The 21,310-nt window shown below is 39.5% G+C and overlaps 1 pseudogene; it reads right to left on the bottom strand.

Annotated features, from left to right (window-relative positions):
- Positions 1–7,291: 7,291 nt before the first annotated feature.
- LOC111817489 lies at positions 7,292–8,596 on the bottom strand (annotated as a pseudogene).
- Between the last annotated feature and the right edge of the window lie 12,714 nt (positions 8,597–21,310).

Below are 21,310 nucleotides of genomic sequence, written 5' to 3'. Positions count from 1 at the left end.
CAGTGTATTATTTGTTGAAACTGTACTTCCGATTTGATTTGAAACTGTCTCATTGCTAGCTGTTTATCAATAAAACTTTGAAAAAATAAAAAAATAAAAAATAAAACACAAAAAATACAAATGATACAGAATTTCACTAAACAAAATAATATGAATTTCACACTATTTGTTGTATTGCATAGTGTTGTCTTCAAATTAGTTGTTCAAATCAGATATAAACATGCAAAATTGGAAGAAACAAAGAAAAAATATATAAGAACTTAAGAAGAGAAAAAGACCAAAAAATTGAAAAAAGGAGACAAAACAAATTAAGCACCAACTGCTCTTTTCCATAGACCAGACAAATCCATAGTACAGTTGTCAAAACCATCCTGCTTACATACATAGATATAGCTCTTTACCCTACTTCTTCTCCTATCCTTTCCTCAACTCAATAATTCTTTTCCTGGGGGCTGGGGAGATGGCTCAGTGGAATAAGTGCTTCCCTGGCAAGCGCAAGGGCCTGAGTTCAATCCCCGGTTCCACCAAAATAATAATAATAATAATAATAATAATAATAATTCCTTTCCTGTGGAACAGGTTCATTCCCTTTTCCCACTACCTAATGTATCCTTCGGATTTTATTTTCTCTTTTAGGTTCTCATACTGAGAAGACAATATGATGTTTTCACATGCAAGTCTGATTTATTTCACTTAAGAGTATGGTCTCTAGTTGCATCCATTTACCAATTAATACCTCAAATTTATCCCTTTTAATAGATAAATAATACTCCATTGTGTAAAGTACCACACCTTCTTTATCCATTCCTCAGTTGATGAGAATTTGGGTTGCTTCCAAGATTTAGCTTTGACAAACTGAGCTGCTATAAACATGGGTGCACAAATATTGCTGTGGTATGATGTTTCCAGTTCTCCTGGAAAATACGCAGGAGGGGAATAGCTTGAATGTGACTTATAAGCTTGGCTTTTTGAGCAATCTTCACATGAATCTCCACAGCAGTTATACCAGTCTGCACTCCCACCAACAGTGAAAGGTTCCGATTCTCCACAGTCCCTCCAGCATTTGTTATTGGCTAACTTCTTGATGATATTGGTGCGTCTTTATTAAAGCCCATTTTCATTCTATCATTCATTGTCCCTCCCCTCCACTGCTTCCACTGTTGGTTTCAGTCATACATTGTGTAGATTTTCCCTATCTCTGTATTTTTTCAAAATGAACTGCCCTTTGGGCCACTCTTTTAGGGTTTTGCTTTCTCTTTAATAGTAATAATAATGAAGGCTATTACTAAATGCTATGTGACAAGCACTGTTTTAAGTGCTTGCCAAAGATTAACACATTTATTTTCACAGCCACTTCCTGTGACAAGTACCATTAATATATCCATTTTATACTTAAGAAACTGAGGCATAGAGAGGTAGGCAAATGGTCTCAAACAATGCATTAGTAAATTGTGGGGTGGAGTCTCAACCTAGGGCCCTAGATTCCAAGCTCTTCCCCTACTATCTTCTTGATAGCTATGGATTAAATGGGTAAAGTGATCCACATAAGTATGAATGTATTACCCAAAGTAGATAAGTACTTCTTTATATAACATAAGGCCAAAATGCACTATATGCAGAGAGGGTTCACTATATGATATATCTTACATCTTCATCATTTTCTTCCTCCTGCCCCCATTGCCCTCCCCTCTCTCTCCTTTCCCAGATTCCCTTCTCATCTCTAGAGTCTACTTCTTCGTTTCTTAACATTATCTTCTGATTTTGGGTCTCACATATTAGAAAAACTATGTAATATTTAACATTTTGTGACTATAACTTATTTTACTTAGTACTATGGTCTCAAGATCTACCTATTTACCTACAGATGACTCAAATTTATCTTCCTTCCCCTATATATCTTTCTTCCTCCTTCCCCAGAAAGTTGATAAATCCAACTTTCTTTCTCTTGTGAGTGTAAAATATATTACAAAAATAGTAAGCTTAATAACATGATACCATTTTTTTTTCTTTTTGCGGAAGGAACCAGGGATTGAACTCAGATCCTTGTGTTTGCCAGTCAAGAGCTTATCCTACTGAGCCATCTCCCCAGCCCCCCATGATACCATTTTTCAACAAGGAAACCTACTTACAGATAAATTACTGCAATGAATAAGAGTTCAGCAATACTGACAAATGCAGGATCAATACGCAAACATTGAATAATATGCTGATAGAACAACAACTAATAATTATAAGACTGTGGTATCTGCACAAATTACATTTTGCCTAGTTATAGAGAGCAGCTAAAGCTGAAGATCCATTACAGGCATGAGGCAAGGCACAAAAACAAGCTGTTCCAGCTCTGAGAATGGGAGGTGCTCAGGCAAGCCATACAAAGTTACTAGGCAGAGGGGCTGAAATTGACATCAACAACCTGAGAGTATAAAGAAAGGGGCTATAATGGTTGAGCAGTTCCTTTCCTCCCAGCTGGACAGAGGGTTCCACCTGACCTCAACTTTCTGCCTCTTACCTTTATTTCTCCATCTTCTTACCATTCTTCCCCCTAGGAACTATGAGAGCTGTGAAGGACATAGCACCTAGTTGCAAAACTTAATGATAAGTATAACAGAATTGTCTAATAGTATAATCTAACTGTTCCAATGAATGAGAGTGGATTAAATACACTGTACTCTGCTCATACAATTCTATGTGTAGCAATTAAAATAAAGGATGCTAAATTTATCCATATGCATAACTCAATCTTTAAAAAATTGATAGAAATAATTTTGTAAAATTTGCCTATTTTTAAGATAGAGGCTATCTGTAGGGAAGGAATGATCAGCAACGAAAAGCAGAATAAACTTTATTTAAAAAATGTAAGCAGGAAAAACTTTTAGGGTGGCATTAAATTTATTTTTGTACATGTACATTGATATGTTAGCAGATGTATATTATTTTTAGCTTTTATATATTTGAAGTATTTTGTAATTAAAATTGAATGAAAAATTGTCATGGGTGCAAAAAAGAATTCAATAAGGTAACACTTCACCTTCTTTAATAATTCCTTTTGCTCTAAATAATGTATATTTCTTAATTTTGGTGTGTGGTGTTGGAAATTTTATTTATTTTCCTTTTCAGTAGACAGCCCAGGCTGGCTTTGAATTGTCAATCCTCCTGCTTTAGCCTCCCAAGTATAGGAATTGCAGGTGTGGGCCCCCACATCTGGCCCACGTTGGTGATTTAACCCAAGACCTGTGTATCATTGATATTGTAATGGGCAAGGAGGCTCTTGATCAGTATTGTCAGACTCTGCTGAGTGTACTCAGAGCAGCTGCCAGGAAGCCAACTAATTTGTCTAAGGTGACTGAAGTGAACCAAAAGCCCAATGAGTCCTTGTTGGCATTTTTGGAACGCCTCCTAGAGGCTTACAGTATTTATACTCCAATTGACCTGGAGGCACTCAAAAACAGTATTGCTTTTGTGTTCCAGTCAGCCCCAGACATTAGAAAAAAGCTTCAGAAACTTGAAGGGTTTAGAGGTAAACCACTGGCAGAACTAGCTGAGATAGCACAAAAAGCATTTAACAAGAGGGAAGACCCAAGGGAGCTAAATAAATGCATGGTTAAGGTTCTCATTGCCATAGGAGAAAAGAACAAAGCTGCAACAAAAGGCCCTAACACCCAGACTGAACAGAGAAAAACTCCCCTTAACAAAAAAGATCAATGTGCCTACTATAAAGAAGGACACTGGGAAAATGAATGCCCTATGAAAAAGAAAAAAGGTAATCAGGTCAAGGTCTTCATCCAGGAGAAAGATTGATGGAGCCAGGGCTCTCCTTCTGGCCCCAGTAAGCCTACGGTGACTTTACAAATCAGGAACCAATCTATTGACTTTCTGGTTGACACAGGGGCCACCTACTCAGTCTTACAGGTTGTGGGGCACCTCTCTGAAACAAAGGCTGAATTCAGGGAGCCACAGAAAAGAAAATCATATCCCTGGACTGAGGCCCATATTGGAAACTTGGGCTCAGGTCAGATGACCCACTCTTTCCTTGTTATGCTTGAATGCCCTCTAATTGAGTGAGATCTGCTCCACAAATTTCAAGTTCAGATCTTTGGAGATATCACTCCCCCAGTGACTTTCACTGCAATCCCCAACTTTTTTTTCTTTTCAATCCCCAACTTTGATCAACAACCTCTGGCTATTCTGTTCACCTGTCCTATCACATTTGCTCCTGGCTGATGGAGAAGCTTCCCCAGAGGCCAAAGGGGGGCTCCTGGACAAATAGACAATAAAAATCCCTGGCATCTGGGCTGAATCAAATCTGCCTGGATTGGTCCTTAGTCAGCCTCCAATTGTGGTCTCATTGCTTCCTGGGGCCCCTCCAATCTGTGTTCACCAGTACTCCTTGAGCCTACAGACACAAACAAGAATTAGTGTCCACATCCAAAGACTAAAAAAGACAGGGATACTGGTGCCCTGAAAATTGGCCTAGAGTACTCCCTTGCTCCCAGTACAAAAACCAGCAACCTCAGACTACAAGCCTGCCCAGGACCTATAGGAAGTCAACCCAAAAGTGGAGACCCTCCACCCTACTGTGCCAAATCCTTACACCCTTTTAAGTCTCCTTCTTCCAAGTCAGAAGTTCTATTCAGTCCTCGATCTCAAGGATGCCTTCTTCAACTTGCCTTTGGCCCCAGTGAGTCAACCCCTTTTTGCTTTGGAATGGATAGACCTCCAAACTGGGGAAAGTGGACAATTGACATGGACCCACCTTTTTCAGGTTTAAGAATGTTCCCACACTGTTTTTTTCTTTTTCTTTTTATTTATTTATGTGTGTGTGTGTGTGTGTGTGTGTGTGTCCAGCTCAGCCCACCAGGGGGCGGGGCTGGTTGGCATGTGGTGCTGGAGGATTGAACCGTGGTCCCTGAGCTTTGCTAAACTTGTTCTAAGTAGGTGCTTTACACCACTGAGCCATCTCACCAGCCCCTCCCACACTGTTTGATGAGACATTGAGCAGAGACTTATTAAATTACAGGAGGGAACACCCCCTCCATCACAGTCCTTCAGTGTGTGTACGATGTCATTTTGGCTACTGAGACCTTAGATGAATGCACTGAGGCTACTGAAGACTTGCCCCAAGAATTGGATAGACTTTAGATATTGAGTATCAACCAAAAAGGCCCAACTCTGTTTGCCTCAGATCACTTATTTAGGTAACACACTGGCGAGAGGACAGTGAACTCTATCCTCAAAAAGGATGGAGGCTATCTTAAAGATTCCTTCCCCAAGGCCAAAGCACCAAGTCACAGAGTTTCTGGGTCTGATGAGCTATTGTCACTTGTGGATAATGGGATTTGCTGAGATGGCACAGCTCCTATATGCCTGTACCAGGGGAGACCCCACTGCAAACCTGGCTTGGACTGACCAGGAAGAGCAAGATTTTCTTAAGCTAAAACAGGCCCTCACCTCAGCCCCTGCGTTGGCCCTCTCTAACCTAAGCCTTTCCAACTCCATGTGACAGAGGGAAAAGGGATTGCAAAAGGGGTCCTTACACAGTATTTAGGACCCTGGAAAAGGCCAGTGGCCTATGTTTTCAAACAGCTGGACACCATGGCAGCAGGTAGGCCAAACTGCTTGAGGGCAACAGCAGCCACAGCTGTCCTGACAAAGGAGGCCACCAAGCTGACTTTTGGTCAAGAACTCCAAATTATAGCACCCCATGTTGTTGGATGCCTCCTTAAAAGTCTACCAGACCAGTGGCTATCCAAGGCAGGGATAGTGCAGTATCAAACTCTGCTGCTAGACCCTGCCCATGCCAAATTTCTCTCCACCACACACCCCTCAACCCACTCCAGTCTTTAAGATGTGTGTTCCTCCTGCCCCAGACCCTCAGCCACTACTCAGCTCTAGGCCACCCAACTCAGTCTTTAGGACCCTCACTGTTATGTTTCAGTATTTAAATAGGACTTCCCCAAATATGACTAAGGATTGCTGGCTTTGCCTGAACCCAGAACCCCCTATTGTGCTGGCATCAGAACAAAGAGTTCAGTAGGTACCTTACATGGTCAGGTGAAAAACAATGTTGGTGGGGAAAAGAGCCAATTCTCACTTTAGGAGACCTACAAGGTCAAGGGTTCTGTGTAATGTCTTTTAAGTATAACCTCGCTGCTTCACCATATGCTTCAGCCTGCTTAAGTACTGTTGTACCAAATGCGACCTATTTTCCTGGTTTACACCTTGAGGCCCCTGGGACTTGGTTTGCTTGCATTAGTGGTATTACACCATGCATGTTTTACCATTTTATGACCCAAAGCCCTGTTGAGCTGTGTATCTTAAGTCATGTTTTCCAAGTATATTACTACTCTGGAGATGAAGGTCATATTCACCTTGGCCTTTTAGACCTTGACTGACCAAAGCAAACTGCTCCTGTACCAATTCCTGTCCTGTTAGGCACAGGACTTTTGGGGTCAACTGCATTTGGAACAACAGTTCTCATTACATCAAACCAAAACTTCAGAGATTTGAGTTCCCAGACCAATACTGATTTGGGAACTTTAGAAAAAGATGTCAATAAGCTCGAGGAGTCTCTGGGCTCATTTGCAGAGATGGTTTTACAAAATAGGAGAAGGCTAGACCTGTTCCTAAAACAGGGTGGCCTCTGCCTGGTTTTAGGAGAAACATGTTGCCTTTACACTAAACATTCTGGGGTAATTAAAGAAAGCATAAGCCAACTTAGAAAAAAGTTACAAGACAGAGAGGAACAAAGAAAATAGAGGGAAAACTGGTATGAGGGACTATTTTCACTGTCTCCATGGATGACCACCTTGATCTCGGCCCTCGTGGGCCCTCTCCTGCTTCTGTTGGCTCTCACCTTAGGTCTATGTATAGTAAACTGCCTGACTAGGTATGTACAATGAAAAATCCAGGCTGTAAAGGTTTTTTGTTGTTGTTGTTGTTTTTTTTTTTTTTTTTTTTTTTGAACCAGGGATTGAACTCAGGCCCTTGTGCTTTCCAAGGAAGCACTTACTCTACTGAGCCATCTCCCTGGCCCCGAGGCTGTAAAGTTTTTGGTATTTTTTTGACTAAAAATTTTTTATTTGATTAAATTCTGACTCATGCATAAGCATGACAGTCTTCCCTATTAGACTTTGTTAAAAAACAAAACAAGCAGTCTTGTACAGTGTTGAAAATGCCAGGACGAGGGTAGGCTACAGTTTCACTGTAGGATAAATATATATGTTTCTTAAAAGCATCTCTCCTATTGGTCTTACAACTCTCGGTTCCAGTAATTAAATACAAGTTTTCAAAATCATTTCTTTACTTCTCCAAGATCTTCAATGCTGTCATCATCCACCTCTGGCCATTTTTCCTGAATGACTCTAATGATGTCATCTGTAAAGTCCCCCTGAATGATGCTTTCATCTTCCCCTGTTACTGAGGCACCACAGGAGAATTTCTGAGCAAAAAATCTTTGTGCTTAAGATTAACTTCAATAGAGAAAGTAGATGAACTTATTCTACTTTATCAGTGTGTCTAATTTGAGAATTGAATCAAAAATTACTTTCAGACTTGCATAGTAACTAAACACAAATAGGCAAAATTCTTTTTCTAACTGAAAACAATATTTTTGCAGCTGTCAGCCTTAACCACAAAACATAAATTTTTCCCAATAAAGTTTGAGCAAAAACATGAGACTACAAATATAAATACTGTTGCCTTATAAGGATATTTAGAAATATTCCTTCAAGGACCAAAAGCTATCTAAACTAAAATTAACCTTGCTATTTGATTCAGAGTTAGGAAAAAGAAAATCAAATATTTCATTTGGTGTTAAGTTCTACATTTAAATACATAACATGAAATATGTTAATTTTCCTATAGTCACAGTGTTAAATAAAATCCACAGACTGTCACTGGTTTGGACTAATCTCCTATACTAACTAGGCTCAACAGACCAAAGCACACTGGAGTCACTCAGGCTAAAGTCTCACACCACCAAACTGAAACTGTATTTATCACCAGATTGGATAAATCTTCAGAGACAATACCCAAATCCCCAAGCAAGCCAGTGTTAGCATCAGTTCTAGTTTTAACCTTCACAAGGAAAATAACTGAAACGATCCATCCACATCTTGTTCTGTTTCCTACTTTGTTATCCTTTTTCTGACTAGAAAGCCAACCTGCTCTGCATGAAATCTCAAAAACACTGTTGAATGGAAAAAGTAAAAGTGTTCCTCAATTCTGGAATCATAAACAATCAAAGAAAAAAAAAAGATCAATTTCAAAAGTCACAAGGCCACACACTCTTGTCACGTATTTCTTCTTTGCTCTGGGAATTTTGGCTATAGTGACCTTTTGTGGTATGGTCTTTTTCTGTTTTATTTGGCCCCTTCCACCTCTCTTTTGTTTTTTTTCTTCTTCTTCCCCTACTGATCCTTGACCTTCACTAATTCCAGCTTCTTGTTTGGGTGAATTTTCTCCACAGTAAAGGACTCAAAGTGGGTAATCAGCATCTAACTTGGCACTGTTCTTCGGATCACCTTTGAAATCACCCCCACTGGATTCAGAAAGGTCAGCAGCCATTTCATAAACCCGGGCGGTCACACAGCCCTCGCCGCCTGCAGTCCTGCCGCTCTTGCCAGCTAAAGTGACACATGCAACTCAGGCTATAAAGTTGATGGTTCTCAGAGTACATTACCAGCCTCTCAGAGAAACAGAAAAAACAATGATTTGATTCCCCAATAAAACCAGTGGTGAATATAATGGGTTAAGTTTGCAGAAATAAGTTACTGCTTCATAGTACAAAGAATTACAGAATGAAAGTATAGACAGGAAAAGAGAAAAGTGATGCTGGCAGCTTATAAGAAGGCTATTATAGAGAAAAGGGGCATCTCAAGCAAAAAATGTCCAAAGCTGCTAGAGGGAAAAGAAAAAGTGATTTATGATGGAGTCAGAAGTTGTAAAAAGTGTCCATAAAGAAACTGGATTAGAATTTTCAGCTCGATGAGGTTGTTGGACAGGCACTAATTGTGACTGCTGATGTGTAAAAAAACTTGTTGAATCTTAAACTCTGATATTGTGTCAGCAGTTTAGAATGTTCTAGGACTGCAGGAAATTATTAAGGCCATAAGATTACCCCAACCTTGATAGCTTTCCGTAAATGACATATAAACATCCAAATTCCCTGACCAAGACTGTTTGTTCTGTTAAGTCCCATAAGATTAAGTTCTTCCTCTCTCAGAACTTCACAGACCCGCCCCCCACCAATTTTATCTGCAAACTGGAATGTGGTTTTTTGCTTTAAAAAGACCAGCCAAACCTTGCTTCAGGGCTCATTAGCGTTTCCCTGTGTGGAGTTTGCTAATCAGTCACTGGCCCGGCTAATAAACGGATCACTAAATTTTAATCTGTTCTGCACTCAGCCTCTTATTTAATTTGAACCTAGCATATATATATATATATATATTCAATATATATTCTCTATTTTTTGCTTTTTGGGGGTTTTGTTTTGTTTCATTTGGAGACAGGGTGGGTCATGTTCTATAATCCAGAATGGCCTTGAACTCACTATGTAGTCCATGCTGGTTTTGAACTCATGGCAATCCTCCTGCCTCAGCCTCCTGAGTGCTGGGATTACAGTTGTGTGCCCTCACTCCAGGAATGATATATGTATATTTCTAAATGTCTAAGAAAAGAAGAAAGTTCAATCCTTATCAAGAAATTAAGGAGGATAACCAAATATTACAACATAAAGGCTAAAAATCCTTGATTAAAATTAGATAGAAAGATCAAGATTCCAAATAATTTGCTTTTGCTTTGAGAGGCTTTTAGTTAGTTGTGAGGCAAAAAAGGTCACTTAACCCTCTTACCCCTCAATTGTTACATCTAGTGGTCCCTTTTGAGTCTAATGTGTTATAAGGTCACAGCATGCTAAACTCTTTGTAGGAACTTAAATCTCAAATAAATTTGTCAGGAGGGGCCCACTCCTGGAAAAAGTTAAAAGCACTTTCTTTCTGTCAATTAGAGATAATCACGCAGGTAAGGATAGAAATGCAGAGGACAATGTTCAGGATGTAACCGACACCTAGATTTGGCAGACCAATTAGGAACTGTAGTAATGAGAGGAAGGATGGTGAGAAACTCAGGACTGCCAGACTGGTAATTCTACCCATTAGGTAAGTAACAGTAATGTCTAAGAAACAAGTATATTTACTGTATTCTTTTTTTTTTTTTTTTTCCCCCTAAAATGCTGGATTTTTTTTTTTTTTTTGAGGCCCGAAGATGACTTTCTGGCATTTCTGGTTTGCTGTGACTATCTGGGTTCGAACCACAGAAGCTTCAGTTTGAGGGCTTCCCTTAAGAAATCACTTAAACAACCAAGCTATTGGGCAGGCCCCCAATTTACTGTATTCTTAAGTGTTAGGCTACTTTGTGTTTTGCTTTGTGTATCTCATTACCTGTATAAAAATGGGATGATTAAAATATATAAGTTCAATAGTTACATTTTTGTTTGAAAAATACTATAATAGTATTTTAGTTATGTTTTTAAGGAAGAGTCCTTGTTTTTAGAAGATATGTATTACAGTATTCATAGATGAAATACAAGTTCTTGGGTTGGCAGTTGGCTTTAAATATACTAATTCAGAAGAGTAAAATAAGACTGGCCATGGGCTGGTAACTACCCAATAACTGGGTTTATGAGATTCATTATACCGTTTTCTCTACTTTGATATGTTTGAAATTTTCCAAATTTAAAAGAAGAAAGAAGAGGCAAGAAAGCAAAGCAAAGCAAAGCAAGGCTCAGCCCTATCAGTTAGCTTTTTAGTTTGTAGAGATTACATGCACTGAGCCCATATAATATAGGGCATTTTCCCAATTTGCTTGCACAGCATCTGGTATGAATTCATTTTGTTGCCATGCAATGACGGACTTTCAAACCAATACTGAAGCTGTTTCTCCATGACAGAATTCTAAGAAGTTTTCAGAGGAAACTGGAATTCTCAGTTGTTTGAAGGATGGAAGTTATTTCAGTCCCCCATACTGGACAGACTAACAACATATTTCTTATAGAAACACTAAACTTATATTTGTTAAGAACCTACACTATGCCAAGTACTAACTACATAACTGTCTATTTAATGAAACATGACTTAGACATCTCTACTATTATCATCATAATAGTAGATGAGGAAGTTTGACTTTGCCAAGACCCTAAAACTAACATATTTGAAGACAACATACCAGTTAGTAAGTAGATAAATCCAAAGCCTACTTCTTTCTACTACATAACTTTGGTCTGTAGTCTGATGTATGGATACCCACCAGGAAGTTTGGTAGAGTGGAAGACTCCACTGCAGGCCCCTCATTCCTGCTGAGTCAGAATCTACATTTTAATGAGATTTTAAGGGTATTCATGTACATATTAAAGCCAATCATTAATAAAGTCTGTTTATTTTATTTATCACTCACAGTAACCCTGTTAAGAGTTGTGGATTAATGAATAGAATGATTTGTTCTAATGGTGTTTGTAAGTAGGATCACAAGTCTGCATCTTGTACAGCAATTAACCACTAAGAAGAATATATGCAGTGTATTATTTCCTGAAACTGTACTTTCGATTTGATTTGAAACTGTCTCATTGCTATATGTTTATCAATAAAACTTTGAAAAGAAAAAAAAAAGAGTTGTGGAACAGGCTGTAAAGTGTAAAGAAGCCCATGTTCACACAGCTGGTGAGGGCCATGGTTGAATTTGGTCTGACTCTAGAGCCTGGATTGTTAGCCCTTACCAACGCATCTTACTCCAAACAATGAAATCAAACATTTTGTTTCATCTAAATGATGCCAATTAGTTGCCCATATTACTTGATCTATCTTTTAATATTTTTTGATCTAATACTTAGGTTTGATGGTATAGACAGAATCTGAAATGTAAGACTCAATATCATTGCTATCATTTAAATCAGATTTTTAATCTATGAAACCTTATGTCTAGTATGCTTCTTAGACTAGAACGAGTATACCCAAATAAAAATATAGCAGATGGTAAATTATAGCAGTTTATCATTTACCAATAGATGAACTGAAATGTAAGATGAAGTTGACTCTTCTAAACAATCTTCAGATTTATTAAGGATCAGAAAATACATGTTCCATGTTATACCTAAGATGTTTTATATTCAGAGAGATAATGAAGTTAAGCTCAACAGCCTAGGTTATAAGGTAATAACAATAAGCTTCTCTTCTGGAGGGTTAGCAACCTAAGTTTGCAGACCAAAATTACAGAAAAAGGAGGGCCACAAGGAAAGCCAACATTTTGCCCTAGTCTTTCAAGGTCAATCAAGACTCAGGACATATGAGAACTTGTACTGTAATGTCATGTAACTCAGTTGTGCCCCAAATTTTCTGATCAAGGAGATTATGGGGCCAAAGAGGAAAGTGATCGATGATGTAGAGTGTGCCTAAGGAGTCACATGGAGAGAAAACATTCTCTCAGGTTTTCACAGAGAGCAAATTGGCCAAGCAATGCCTGTGACTCATCCACATGACTGACATTGACAAAGGATCTACAATCTGAGGTACAGGGTCTCAGGATAAATCCTGAGGGGATTTGACTGACCTTATCCGATCGAGAAGCTACAATTCTTGTTACATAGGTCTTGCTTTATCTTGGTCTTAACCATCCAGCAGAAAAGTATAATATGAAGTACAAGAAATAAAGCCATGCTGTTATGTTGAACTATAGGGGACTCAGGTCAACAACTTCTGACATTGCCAGTCAAGTGGAAGACCCAACACTATTATGGACTACTGGGCTATTTTGGAATATTTTGCTGAGTTCACACACCTATAATATTTAAATGATGGAACTAAACAATAAAAGGGGATATAGATGAAGGACAATTTTGTATCTGTGTATTCAAAATGGTTAGGATAGATACATAGCTACATTCTTTTAATTCAAGGAATAGAGGCATTTGTTCTAATAGTGTTTGTAAATAGGATATCATGTCTGCATCTTGTACAACAAACAACCACTAGGAAGGCAGTATGCAATGCGTTAATTATTGGAACTGTCCTAACAATTCAATTTGAAACTGTCCCATTGCTATTTATTTCTCAATAAAATTATGAGGAAAAAAAAGAAGGATCAGAAAGAATATTCCACCTCTCATTTCCATGTTCATATTACTAAGCAATCCAACATTGTTTCTAGTAATAAGTTTTAGGATCATTAAAATTTCCTGAAATAGCTTCATATAAACAATTCTCCTTTTATGAAATAATATAACAGGTTAAATTTGCACTAACAAATCTCCCACTGGGTAGCACTTTTATCCTTTTCTCATATGGGGGAAAAAGAGACAGACATAATGCTTTTATTGCTGTACAATGTAACAGATTGCAATTCTACATTTACTTTCAATAAGAACAAAGAGAAGCCATAATTAGCTCTAAAGTGCACTAAATTGGTATGAGTATGAACTCACCTATGGTTATAAAAATAGCACTTTTTTAAAGTATCACAGAATTTCAAGGTTTTTCCATTTTATTTAATGTAGGACTCCCCAAGAAGAAAAAGTAATTACCTTTGTGTGACCTAGTATTGGCAGCTCTTTATCTGTATGATTAGTTATTAGATATTGTCTATCTTTTCTTTTAGGAAGCAAAGAGGGCAGCAGAATGTCATTACTAGAAATCTAAGTGTAAAGGTTAACAGAGTTTTGTGCCTGAACTGTGGGAAATTACAAAAAAAAAAAAAAAAAAAACCTTGTGTTTCCTGTTCTAAGAAATGTATTCTCCCTCTCGGCTCAAGGCTGTTCAACAGTAAATAACTCTTTCTTGTCAAGGCAGCAAGCTAACACAAACTCCCTCCCCAACCATCTCCTGTAATGTAGTCAGCTTAAGATGTATCTTGTAAAAATACACACTTATCACTAAGCTGAGAAAGACCTTTTAGTTATAAACAGTTTGCAGCTGTGTCAAATGAATGTCGTTCCTGTTGTTCTGTGCTAGATAACAAGTTTGCTTACCAAACTGGATGTGATTTCTGTTATAAATACCCCCTTGCTACCTATGTTCAGGGCCGATCAGCCTTCTCCTGCGAGAGAAGTGGCTGACGGACCTGAGCTCAGTAAATAAAGGCTCTATTCAAATTTCTGTCTGGCTGATCTGGTTCCTATGCAGAGTTGACCCATAACATTTGGAGGCTTGTCTGGGATCCCCTTTATTGGGGATCAATCATAGGAACCAGAGTCTTTGGAAACCATTTCCCTAGGGGAACTTTCTGGCCCTGGGATGGTCTCCAAAAACCCATAAATCCTACCATTCGGACTGACTAGACCAAGCCATCCAAAAGATCTTGCCAGTAAGACATCTGTGTCTGTACTGTCGGGATGCCGCCTCTGAGAGTCCTAAGAGGTGCTGGACACAGTGACAGCCTCTAGACTCTACTCCTTTCTGTGATGATGGGTTGGAGTCTCAGGTCTGTTTCTGTTTCATTTTTATGTGTTTTGGCCAATTGTCGTTTGTCTGTCTGATAACCACGGGTCAGTCTGCTTCTGCTTCTGTGTTGCCTTCGCAATGTATTCTTGATCATTTCCAGGAATTCCAATGGCGAGCTGCTGACTACGGAGACCTTGTCTCCCAGGGGGCTCTCCGCACCTTGTGTGAACTGAAATAGAGGGCTCTTTTAATATCATCCTTGCTTATCAGGTCTGCAGGGTCATATTTGGAAAGCTAGGACATCTTGATCAAGTCCCATATATTCAAGCATGGATAGATTTATTATAGGACCCTCCAAAGTGGATGAAAACCTGTCGCTGTGCCTGGGCATCACGCCAACGCACCTCTGGTATGGTGGTGCTGGCTGCCACTCCAGAAAAGGATCCTCAGGGTCCTAAAAGGGTGCCTGTGCTGCCCCGGTATCTGAATCCCTGAGTCCCCCTCCTTACCCTAAACTGTCCTACCCCTCTCTTAACCCTTCAGCTAGCACTGACTCCTCTACTCCTCTGAATCTGCCGCACACCCATAGCGGACTGCCCTTTTCTCAGCCCCTGCCATCTGACCCTGATCTTTTTCCCACCTCAGCACCAGCCCCAGTACTTCCTCTCCATGAACAATTGGGTGGAGATGACCGCCCTTTCATGGCTTATGTACCCTTCTCAACTAGTGATTTATATAACTGAAAAAACCAGAACATCTCTTTCTCTCAGAACCCTCAAGGGCTTATATCTCTTCTGGAATCTGTTTTCTTCACCCATCAGCCCATTTGGGATGATTGCCAGCAGCTTTTACAGACCTTCTTTACATCTGAAGAGTGGAAGTGAATCTGAGGGTGTGGACAAAAATTAATTTTGGGCCCAAATGGCCAACTGGCTTCAGATCCTATATGACTAGAGGAATCCTTCCCTTTAACTCATCCTAACTGGGATTCTAATTCCCATAGAGGTAAGGAGGCTCTCAATCAGTATCGCCAGCTTCTTTTAGGGGCAATCAGGGCGGCGACTAGAAAGCCTAATTTGTCTAAAGTTATGGAGGTCAGTCAGGAATGAGATGAGTCTCTGGTGGCATTCTTAGTGCGCCTCCAAAAGGCCTATCGGATATATACTCTGATAGATCCTGAAGCCCCTGAGAACCACCACCCTATGAATATTGCCTTTGTTTCTGAGTCAGCCCCAGACATTAGAAAGAAATTGCAGAAGATTGAAGGATTTGAAGGAAAAGCACTGACAGAGCTGGCAGAGATAGCTCAGCAAGTTTTTAATAACAGGTAAGACCCTAGGGAGTTAAATAAAAGGATGGCAAAGGTTCTGATTGCCATGGGGGAAAAGGACTCCAAAGTTAATGAAAAGGGTCCAAAGAAAGACACCTCTTAAAGAAAACCAGTATGCCTATTGCAAGGAGAAAGGGCATTGGAAACATGAATGTCCAAAAAAAGAAAGAAAGAAAGAAAGAAAGAAAGAAAGAAAGAAAGAAAGAAAGAGAAGCCTGCTCACATCTTAATGCAGGAAAAGAAAGTCTGAAGAGGCCAGGGCTCTAAATCTGGCCACCAGGAGCCCATGGTCACCTTAGAATTAGGGGGCCCATCTATTGACTTTCTGGTAGACACTGGAGCTACCTACTCTGTCCTGCAACAACTTGAAGGGCCCCTATAGGAAAAAAAGGACACATATACAAGGGGCCACTGGAAAGACTAAGTCATATCCTTGGACCCAGTCCCATATAGGAAACCCGGGAACAAAACAGATGACTCACTCTCTCCTAGTTATGCCAGAATGCCCATACCCCCTGATTGGTCATTACTTACTCCATAAATTACAAGCACAAATCTCCTTCCAAAAGAACTCTATAGAGATTTCACTTGGGGAAGAGAATCCTTTACCTTCTGCCATTCTATATACCTGCCCTTTGACTGAGGAACATTTGCTGCTGGCAGGTGAGGGACCCAAAGAGATCCTCTCTGACTTGCTTGTCAAATGGACATATGAAATACCTGGGGTATGGACTAAAAATAATCCCCCTGGACTAGCTACCCATCAGCCACCAGTAGTGATCTCTCTTTTACCTGGGACATCTCCTGTCTGAGTCCGCCAATACCCCTTGAGCCTATAGGCCTGGTTAGGGATAAATGTCCATATATAGAGACTCAAGTTCTTCCTCCTCCTCGTTTCCTCCTCACACCCCCGGCCCCACCCTGGCTCCGGACCTCAGACATGGACTCCAGCTCAGCAGCTATGCTCAGGCTTCCCGAGGACGAGGAAAATTCACGAATTGTAAGGGTGAAAGTTATAGCTGGAATAGGCCTTGCCAAGAAAGATATCTTGGGATCTAGTGGTCCTTATGTGAGAGTGACCTTATATGATCCAATGAATGGAGTTTTTACAAGTGTGCAAACGAAAACCATTAAAAAGTCTTTGAATCCAAAGTGGAATGAAGAAATAATGTTCAGAACAGCAGAATGAAGACACTAAGGGTTAAAACAAGATTCACAATCAAGTATCAAAGCTGAGATTTGAAAACTAACCCACTATTAACCACTGTGCTGTAATTCTTTTTTTAAATTTTTTTTATTTCTTATTGAGAAATAAATATGAATGATAAATAAATATGAATTTCACAGTTGATTAATAGGACAGTTTGGATAGTCAATACACTGTACATTGTTATCTTCTTAGTGGTTATCCATAGTACAAGATGCAGACAGGATATTCTGTCCAAACACCTCTTTCTGTTAGTGCACCTCTTTCTTCTCATTGAATTAAGCAAAAGTAGCTGTACATTTATCCTATTTTGTATATATAAATACAAAATGATCTTTCCTTTGTATCCTTTTAAAAAAATAAAATAAATAAATAAATAAATAAAAATAAAATAGAGACTCAAAAAGGAGGGCATCCTAGGATGTTTGAGATGCAGTGAGATAGTGAGGTTAAGCTTGATAGCCTAAATCGTTTGATAATAACAGTAAGCTTGTCTTCTGGATGGTTAACAACCTAAGTTTGCAGACTAAAATTAGAGAAAAAGGAGGGCTACAAGGAAAGCCAACATTTTGGCCCTAGCCTTCTAAGGTCAATTAAGACTCAGGACATATGAGAACTTGTACTGTGATGTCATGTACCTGGGTAGTGTCCCAAATTTTCTGATCAGGATGATTATGGGGCCAAAGAGGAAAGTGATCGATGATGTAGAGTGTGCCTAGGGAGAGTCACATGGGGAGAAGACACTCTCTCAGGCTTTCACAGAGAGCACATTGGCCAAGCATTGGCCGTGACTCATCCACATGGCTGACACTGACAAAGGTTCTACAATCTGAGGTACAGGATCTCAGAATAAATCCTGAGGGCATTTCACTGACCTTCTCAGACCAAAAAGCTACAACTCTTGTTGCACAGGTCCTGCTTTACCTTGGTCTTAGCCATCTAGTAGAAAAGTATGAAGACGAAATATAGGAAGTAAAGCCATGTTGTTAGGTTGAGCTGTGGGGGACTCAGGTCAATAATTTCTGACATTGCCAGTTAAACAGAGGACCCAATGCTATTATGGGCTACTGGACTCTTTTGGAATATTTTGCTGAGTTTATACACCTATAATATTCAACAACAGAACTTAAAAAAATTGGCATATAACTATGAATGTCCATTTTGTATCTGTGTATTCAAAGTGGTTGGGATAGATATATAGTTGCATTCTCTTAATGAATAGAATGATTTGTTCTAATGGTGTTTGTAAGTAGGATCACAGGTCTGCATCTTGTACAGCAATTAACCACTGGGAAGAATGTATGCAGTGTATTATTGAAAAAAAATAACATTTTTGGTCTACAAGCTTTGAAATACTACGTAAATATAACATATGTATGTGATAGCAAAAAAAAAAAAAAAAAGGAGGGCATCCTGGTACCCTGCAAATCTGCTTGGAACACACCCCTGTTGCCAGTCCAGAAGCCCAGAACCACATACTACAGGCCAGTCCAGGATTTACAAGAAGTAAACCATACAGTGGAAACTATCCACCCCATGGTGCCCAACCTGTGTACACTTCTGAGTCTACTGCCCCCGGACCGAGTCTTCTACACAGTCCTGGACTTAAAGGATGCTTTCTTCACTATCCCATTGGCTCAGGTAAGTCAATCCATCTTTGCTTTTAAATGGGTGGACCCCAGACAGGAGAAAATGGCCAATTGACCTGGACCAGATTACCTCAGGGCTATAAAAATTCACCAACCCTATTTGATGAGACACTGAGCAGAGATTTGCTAAATTTCCAGGGAGAACATCCCCAAGTAACTGTGTTATAATACGTTGATGACATACTGTTGGCTTCTAACACCTATGACTTTTGTAAAGAGGCAACTGAGGACCTACTGCGAGAACTGGATAAAATGGGCTACAAAGTCTCTGCCAAAAAGGCTCAGTGGGCCGGGGAGATGGCTCAGTGGAATAAGCGCTTCCTTGGCAAGCACAAGGGCCTGAGTTCAATCCTCAGTTCTGCAAAACAACAACAACAACAACAACAAAAAAAAAAAAGGCTCAGCTTTGCCTATCTCAGGTAACATATTTGGGCTATAGACTGCAGGAAGGACAATGAACTGTGTCTAGTAAACGGACTGAGGCCATATTAAAAATCCCTGTCCCTATCACCAAATGACAGATAAGAGAATTTCTGGGGCTCCTTGGATATTGCAGGCTCTGGATCATAGGATTTGCTGAAACTGCCCAGCCTTTATAGGCCAGCACTGGTGGGGACCAAAAAGGGAAACTCTGTTAGAGTGAATCTGAACAAGAGGCTTTTGAGGCTCTAAAGAAAACCCTTGCTTCAGCTCCTGCCCTGGCTTTGCCTGATCTGACAAAACCATTCCAGCTCCATGTACATGAAAGCAAGGGCATCGCTAAAGGAGTCCTAACCCAATACTTGGAGCCCTGAAAAAGACCTATCGCATACCTAAGAGACTAGACCCCACTACAGCAGGTTGGCCAAACTGCCTGCAAGGCATAACTGCCACTGCCATTTTGACACAGGAAGCTACTAAACTCACATTTGGCCAGGAGCTCCAAATCATGGCTCCTCAAGCAGTTGAGAGCCTTCTTAGAAGCCCTCCTGACAGATGGCTCTCAAATGCATGGATTGTACAATATCAAGCTTTGCTTTTAGACCCAGCCTATATTAAGTGATTGTCCACTACAGCCTTAAACCCAGCCACCTTGTTACCAGATGATGACCCTGAGGCACCGTTCCATGACTGTCTTGAGGTGCTTAATGCAAAAAAAAAAAAAGCCTGAGAGAGGATCTCACAGACATTCCTATGGATGATCCTGATGCTACCTTGTACACCAATGGAAGTAGTTTGGTCCTAAATGGGGTACATTATGCTGGGGCAGCAGTGGTCACAGAAGACCAAGTGATCTGGGCTCAAGCCTTGAGACATGGGACATCTGCCCAATAGGCAGAGCTCATTGCCTTAACCCAGGCCCTCTACTGGGGACAAAATAAGCAGGTAAACATCTACACTGACATCAGGTATGCTTTTATTTCTCAATAAAATTATGAGAAAAAAATTAAATTAAATATTTAAAAATCCTAGCAAATAGAATATAGCAAATCAAGATTATACACCATGACCAGGTAGGATTCATCCCAGGGATGCAAGGATGGTTCAATATTTGAAAATCTATAAATATAATACACTATATCAATAGAGGCAAATCACACGATCATCTGAATTAATGCAGAAAAGGCTTTGACAAAGTCCAACACTCAATCATATTCACAGTTCCACAGAAAATTGGAATAGATGGCCTCTACCTCAATCTGATAAAAACTATCTATGACAACCCAATGGCTAACATAATTCCAAATGGGAAAACAAATCTTTTACTCTCAGATCTGGTACAAGACAAGGATGTCCTTTATCACCACTCCTATTCAATATAGTTCTGCAATCATTAGCTAGAGCCATTACACAAGAGAAACAAATAAAAAGAATAAGAATAGGTAAGGAAGAAGTTAAACTATCATTATTTACAGAGATATGATACTTTACTTGGAAGACCTAAAAACTCCACCAAGAAGTTACTAGAATTAGTACACAAATTCAGTACCATAACAGGATACAAAGTCAATACCCAAAAGTCAATAGCATTCCTGTACACAGATAAGAAACACACTGAGAGGGAAATTAGAGAAACAATACTTTTTACAATAGCTTGTGAAAAATGAAATACCTTGGAATTAATCTAAGTAAAGAAGTCAAAGATCTATTCAATGAAAGTTACAGTACTCTGAAAAAGGAGAATATTTCAGAAGATTGAAAGATATTCTCTGCTCCTGAATAGGAAGAACCAACATTGTGAAGATGGCCCTACTCCCAAAATTGTTATACAGATTTAATGCAATCCCTATCAAAATTCTACTAACATACCTCACAGACCTATAGAAATCATTCCTAAAACTTATTTGGAACCAGAAAAGATGTAGAATAGCAAAGGCAATCCTGGGCAACAAAGACAAGGCAGGAGGCATTACAATTCCTGACTTGAAATTATACTACAAAGCTACTGTGATAAAATCAGCAGGGTATTGGCAACAAAATAGACCTGAGGATCAATGGCATAGATTAGAAGATGCAGAAGCAACTGCAAACACACTCAGCAATCTTATTTTGACAAAGGGGCCAAACATGCTTACTGGAAGAAAGATAGCCTCTTTAACAAATGGTGCTAGAAAACTGGCTCTCTTCATGGCGAAAACTAAAACTTGACCCATCTATCACCATGCAGTAAACTAAAGTCAAAATGGATTAAAGATCTAATATTAAAACAGAAACACTA

Source organism: Octodon degus, unplaced genomic scaffold (genome assembly GCF_000260255.1).
Source record: "Octodon degus isolate 3935 unplaced genomic scaffold, OctDeg1.0 scaffold00059, whole genome shotgun sequence".
Classification (NCBI taxonomy): domain Eukaryota; kingdom Metazoa; phylum Chordata; class Mammalia; order Rodentia; family Octodontidae; genus Octodon; species Octodon degus.
This window is presented reverse-complemented; position numbering and strand designations above follow the sequence as displayed.